This window comes from Symphalangus syndactylus, chromosome 1 (genome assembly GCF_028878055.3).
Source record: "Symphalangus syndactylus isolate Jambi chromosome 1, NHGRI_mSymSyn1-v2.1_pri, whole genome shotgun sequence".
Classification (NCBI taxonomy): Eukaryota; Metazoa; Chordata; class Mammalia; order Primates; family Hylobatidae; genus Symphalangus; species Symphalangus syndactylus.
The window spans coordinates 44,890,514-44,897,531 of NC_072423.2; the positions used below are offsets into that span (position 1 = coordinate 44,890,514).

General features: G+C 42.0%; 1 pseudogene; it reads right to left on the reverse strand.

Annotated features, from left to right (window-relative positions):
* Nucleotides 1-1,250: 1,250 nt before the first annotated feature.
* On the reverse strand, nucleotides 1,251-2,133 carry LOC129488248 (UPF0235 protein C15orf40-like; annotated as a pseudogene).
* Between the last annotated feature and the right edge of the window lie 4,885 nt (nucleotides 2,134-7,018).

Consider the following 7,018-nt stretch of genomic DNA (forward strand, 5'->3'; position numbering starts at 1 on the left):
AACTTCTCTTGGTGTCTTTCATGTGAAGAGTTCAAAGCCCTTTATGAATAATAAATAATTAGGTCTTGCAAAAGTCCTTAAAGTAGGAGTGTGAGAATGACACTGTACCCATTTTACAGTTGAATGATGGAGCTCCAGGCCAGGAGCTGGCCATGAAACACAATCTTCTCTGTGGTCCCTGCTCTTGACTTATTTATCTCACTTTTGGGGTCTCTCAAACTCCCACACACTCCTAGAAGAAGTCAGCACCCTTCGTTGATCTTCCATTTTCTATTTCCGTCTATCGCTTGTTTTTGCTTGCTTCTAGGCTCATGTAATCAGAGTCTCTGCCGCTTTGTGAGAATTACTATGTCTCTGGTTTACCTTGCACCTGACAAAATAGAATAGGGCTTCTATTCCCTTTTAAAAAACAGTTAAGGAAGAAGTGTTTCTTGGTTCCCTAGTATGCCTGCGGCAGCGGCCTGAGCACAGCAAGAGCTCCAGAAAGAGCAAAAGACATAGATCCTTCCTTAGAAAAGCTGTAGGGAGATGAGGAGACAGATCTGACACACAGGGTATAGCAAAGAACACCAGCAAATCCTGTATCAAATAATTCATCCTGTGTTACCAAACACTAGGAATACAATAATTCAGAAGAAAAGGCTGAAAAGTCAGACACTTCCAGGAGGTTGGGTTTTGTTGAGGTTTTGAAGATCGGGTGAGGAAAAGATTTAGGAGACCGTAGTGTTTCAGGTCCAGGGCAAAAGGCACCCTGGGGAGGAGGCACCTAGCGTGTTAGGGGATAATAACACATAAAGTTAGAGAACATCTCTCCAGAGCATGAAGCACAGGCCCTTGCACGTATTAGAACTGAAGGAAATGGGGTGTGTGATTGATATGTACTGGGAGTACAGGGTAGAGAGCTCAGCACAGCTTATTTACAGGGATAGGAAACTCAACCTAGAAACATGTGAAGAAGAGATTTTCTTCCTGTCAAGCAAATTCATGATAGTTTTCATTTAATGAAATTCTTTTTTTCTCAAAAATTGTAATTCACTTTTAATTACGTTATGATTTTTCATTACTTTTTTACAAAATGGTAAATATAGTCTTTAAAAGATGTAAAAAATTATTTTTTTCACGTAGATAAGCAATTTAACATATAAGGTAACACTACAAAGCAGTGTAACAGATTTTCTGTCACTTGTAAACGGGATTAGAACGCAATCCCCAGAATTCCAGAACTGTTGTGGAGATATGGTAATTTTAATTTACAAGCAGGATAAACTGCATTCAACAAGGAGGCAAGGGTGTTGGGTTTTAGTCACCATCTTGCATGTTATGATCTTGAACAAGTCTGTCAACTCCTGGATATCAGAAGCCCCACTAGAGAATGAAAGCTGTTAAATCAGGTCACTTTGAATATTCTTTCCAGCTCTGTTGTTTTATAATGCCATAAAATCAGAGTAACATGCTCCAGGCTGTTTGGGGTCAGGGATTTTAGAACCTGTGTTCAACGTATATTACTTTTTAAATGTCTACTTTTTGAAGTCTTATTCAAATATATATATATATATTCGAATATATATATATACACATTCAAATACATATATATATTTGAATGTGCTTGTAACAGCTTCTTCATCATTAGCAATAAAAGTTTCTCAAGGATGTATTTTCCATTTCTTGCTTTGTTTTCCAGCTTTCTTTTTAAATTTCCTCAAGATTTCTTCTGGAGTTGTGGAGGCCAAAAGCTTCACTACCATTTCATGCGATGTACCACCCTTATCCAAAACCACATCACTCTTCGTGAGTTCTAAGACCTTGGACAGATAAGCTATAAAGCTCAGCATTATCCTCCCCCACTGATGGAGGTGCTGCAATAGCCACATTTACCGCCTCTGCTGTCAAATCCGTTACAGTATTTTGTTCGGAGCCAGGTTTGGCATGGATGGCTATGGTGACACAACCTATAGGAACAACTGCCACAGGACCTAAGGGAGGAAGTGGTCTCTCTGGTTTCTTGATCTGGCTTTTACCCTCAGTCATCGCATCAGCTTTCTTATGCATCTTGGTGCCGAGAGAGAGCCGAGTGGAGTCCTGAGTACTCAGTGCTGCCCTGAGCTGCTTCAGCCCACTGCCAAGCCCCAGCATCCCCGCCTGGGGATGCCTTAATGAAATTCTTTATTCTCATTTTATTTTAACTTCACTCTTCTGCGGGGGATCTTGAAGTATGTTCCACGTTTCTGGAGGCAGAGGCTCTGCTATATGTCAGTATCCAGATCATAGGGCAGTCTAGAGGGTGCATGTGTAAAGGAATATTAGGAGCAAGGGAATGTTCCCTGTCTGGGGCTCTGCTCAGTTCTGGCTTCTGGGAGGAGCTGAGCTTGGTTGTGGGTTGACAGAGAGCAGGAAAGAGGTCTTGAGAGGAAAGGAATGAGGACACGCAATGTGGCAACAGGAGGTAGTTGTGGGAAGGAAGGTTAACAGAACCACCTTTACAGCATGGTGAATGTGAGAACAGTAAGCAATGAACTGGAAGACATCCGAGGAGGGCTGGGGACCCAGCTAGAGAGTTTAAAGCAGGCAGAACCTGCGGGGGGAAGGGGAAGGCCAGTCAGCAATATCCTCATACGTTACACTGACCAGCACTTTGCCGTTCTCAGAAACTTTTTCTATCTACGTTAATTCATTTGATCCTTATGACATGCTTGGGTTTTATTACCCATTTTACAAAGGAGAAATGTGAAAAATGGAGAGTTTAGGGTTTTCCCAAAGATAATATTGTTATCTAATGGCAATTTAGGTCTAGAATCTGAGACTTACGTCTCTTAACTCAAGGCCTTTCCCACTAGCATCAAGCAGCATGGGGCGGGGGATGATGCTGGACCAGTTGTGCAGAGACGACATTTCTCTTTCTGACTCTGGGAACAAGCAGCCGCCAAGAACCCACCAGGCGTAGCTTGTAGTCTAGGCTCTGTTGGCTGGTGTCTCTGGCTAAGCTAGAATTTTAATAATGTTTCCCTGTTAGACAGGAAACTTAGTGCAGGGCCATGCACACAGTAGGTGTTCCATAAATATTTGTTGACGCTGTGGATGCAGTACAACTGGCTCACAGCAGGCCCATCACACCTAATCGCTTCAGAAAGGACTGGGAGGAGATGGAAAATAAAAATCTCATCAATAATAGAATATATTGTTTTTCCTTCTCTGCCCAGGGAGACTTTGGTTTCTCCGTTGTATTTCCAGTATTTTAAGATGGGAATAATTTTCACAGTGGCAGGTACAGCTGGTGAGATGCTGTTTTAATACGAAGGAAAATGCTAGAAAAGAATTTTAGAATATTAAGAAGGGATTTGGTTTCTGACAGAAATATTAGCTGTAAAGGCCGGTATGAAGATTTTAGAGAAATTTAATTAAAATTTAATCTTCTTTCTAATTAAAGTTTCCTTTAATTAAACTTAAAATTAAATTTGTTTTAATTGGAGGAATTTAAAGAGTATTACCTTTTGAGTGTCAATCATTTTGAAAGAAAAAAGTTATGCTGCTTTGTCTAGTTTAAAATGAGGGTTGGTGTCAAATTTCTAGAAAAGTAATAAAAATGTTGTATTTAAATATAAATTAGCACTCCTTGCTGTTTGACTCCCCATTTGCCTGGTTCAGAAACATTTGTCTTAAATTGCAGTTTTCCTCTGTGTGGGAGACCTACAGTGAAGGTCAGGCTCAGACCACCAAGGGCTTGAATGTGAGAGTTCAGCCTTTCTTTCTCCCTTATTCAGGTTCCTCTGGAAGCTGTCTCCCTCCTTGCTGAAATTCTCTAAGCCTTCCTCATGCCTTTCTTGGAGAGCCTTCTCAATCTATCAATGTTTGGCAATGGTTGCCTCTTGCCTTTCTCTGGGAGTTGGGGGAGGGGGTTCAAGCCCCCTCATGCCCTTTCCTTCCTCAAAGCCCTTTTCTGTGTGGTGAATTAGAATCCTTTCAAGCCCCATATGTTCCTTCCCTCAAACGCTGAGGCCGAAAAGTGAGTTAATTTTTCCTCCCAGGATGAGAACTCCCTCTTATGTGTTCCCCATTTCCAACAGTATTATCTCATTTCCTTACACCAGCCAAACACAGAAGTGTTTTTTCATTCCCTATAGCCTCTTCAGCTACCAGATCCTTCAGAGCAGCCAGTACAACTATGGCTTCAGCTTAGTTCCTTATCCTGTCCCTAGACGGATGAAAGCAATGGTTGCTAGTAGGGTCTGGCTGCGGCCCATCTCTCCCTGATGTAGTTGCACACTATTGCCAAGTCATTAGTCTAAAATTCCTGGCCATTTTCTTCTGAATAACCCAAATATCTAAACCTGGCATTCAAGGCCTCCAATGGTGTGTCTTCAACTTACTTCTTCCACGTTCATGTCCCACAACTTTGCTAACACACTTAATCTGCTCCAGCCAGTAGTCTAGTTTACTTACTGCTCCTTAAACATACACCAAACGTTTTGGCTTCCAAGTTTATTTCTGCACCTTTCTTGCAGCCTAGAATGCTTTCTTTTTCCCTTATCTTCAAGACCCTCATGAAACTCCAAATCAGCACAAAGTTACCCCTTATCAATCTGGCCTGGCATGAGGGCTTGTTCTCCTGCAGCTAAGAACACTTATTCGGCAATATGAATACAGACACATTTATTCTGCATATTTTTTCATTCTCATGCTGCTAATAAAAACATACCCGAGACTGGGTAACTTATAAAGAAAAAGAGGTTTAATGGACTCACAGTTCCACATAACTGGGGAGGCCTCACAACCATGGCAAAAGGTGAAGGAGGAGCAAAGGCATGTCTTACATGGCAGCAGGCAAGAGAGGGTGTGCAGGTGAACTGCCCTTTATAAAGCCATCAGATCTCATGAGACTTTTTCACTATCACGAGAATAACATGGAAAAAATCTGCCCCCATGATTCGATTAATTCCTACCAAGTCCCTTCCACAGCATGTGGAGATTATGTGAACTACAATTCAGGATGAGATCTGGGTGGGGACACAGCCAAACCATATCATTTTGCTTACTAATGTTTACATCCTTTATTCTGATTTATCCTATATTTGACAATTTCTAAAGCCTGAAATGTATATATTTCCACTTGACCTCCAACGCCAGCTGTGATATATGCCACAAAAGTGTTATTATTCATACCTCCTATCTCAACAATTAGAGCCTCTGAAGTGTTTTGATTCGCTCAAGATCTCACAGGTTGAATAATGGAGTAAGGATCAGAACTCAGGTTCTCTCCCTTGTTATTTCACCAGGTTCACTTTACCATTTTCTCCATCTGTGGAAGCAGGACAGCAAGGAAATTGGCTCAGGGGAGTGAGGCCACTCCAAGTCCCAGGACTTCTATATCTCAAGAAAAGTAGCTCATCCACTGCAGGATTCATCATGACCTCAGGGCAATCACCAACAGAGACTGCCTGGTTGGGTGGATTTATTTTCCTCTAACATGGAGCATGCCTTATTCCACAAGGTATTATGGCTGGCTTCCTGAATGCTCAGCCTGTCCATGACTATGAAAATGGTAGAAGAGCATGTTCTGTAATTCTCAACACTCAGTATAGGGTCCCTGCCAACTATATAGGAACTGTTTAGTTTTTCAGGTTTTAAGTTTCCTGAAAAACTCTGGTTTCTGGCTACTCTATTCAAATAATATAAATGCTTTAGAAAAGAGAAGGACAAAGATCTTTCAGAAACTCAGATTTGAAAACTGTTGGGACTTGCTGAGCTAGTTAAAAAGATAATCTTTTACTGTTTTATTCAAAGTAAGTATGGTACAAATAAATATCTTCAGAGGAGGGTAAATGACCAGCTCCCTGACAGCTTTTAATTACTAATGCAGAGATACACTCTCAAGGGCATCTCTCTCCTCTCTCTCTTCCTTCCCTCCTTCCCTCCCTCCCTCTCTTCCTTCCTTCCTTCCCTCCCTCCCTCCCTCCTTCCCTCCCTCCCTCCCTTACTCCCTTCCTTCCTTCCTTCCTTCCTTCCTTCCTTCCTTCCTTCCTTCCTTCCTTCTTCCCTCCCTCCCTCCCTCCCTCCCTCCCTTTCTTCCTTCCTTCATCCCTCCCTCCCTCCCTTCCTCCCTTCTTCCCTCTTCCTTTCTCCTTCATTCCTGTTCCTTTTTTTGAAAAAGAACAGAAGTGCCTGCATTAAAAGACACAGAATGCTACAAGACAAAGTAGTTGTTAAAGCAATAGATGAAGCAGACTAGGTTTTTATGACACAACATTAGAATTCAAAACTGAAGCTCTTACCTAATGATATGGTTTGGCTGGGTCCCCACCCAAATCTCATCTTGAATTCCATTGTGGGAGGGACTCGTTGGGAGGTGATTGAATCATAAGGGCAGGTGCTTCCTTTGCTGTTCTTGTGATAGTAAGTAAGTCTCACAAGATCCGATGGTTATTATAAGGGGGAGTTTCTGTGCACAAGCTCTCTTCTCTTGTCTGTTGCGATTTGAAACGTGCCTTTCACCTTCCGCCATGATTGTGAGGCCTTCCCAGACACATGGAACTGTAAGTCCACTAAATGGGTATGTCTTTATCAGCAGCATGAAAATGGAGTAATACAATAAATTGGTACCAGGAGTGCAGTGCTGCTGAAAAGATACCCCAAAATGTGGAAGCAACTTTGGAACTGGGTAACAGGCAGAGGTTGGAGTTTGGGGGGCTCAGAAGAAGACAGGAAAATGTAGGAATGCTTGGAAATCTCTAGAGATTTCTGGAATGGCTTTGACCAAAATGCTGATAATAATATGGACAATGAAATCCAGGGTGAGGTGGTCTCAGATAGACATGGGAAACTTGTTAGGAACTGGAGCAAAGGTGACTCTTGTTATGTTTTAGCAAAGATGCTGGTGGCATTTTGCCCCTGCCCTGGAGATTTGTGGAACTTTGAACTTAAGGGAGATGATTTAGGGTATCTGGCAGAAGAAATTTCTAAGCAGCAAAGCCTTCAAGAGATGACTTGGGTGCTGTTAAAAGAATTTAGTTTTAAAAGGGAAGGA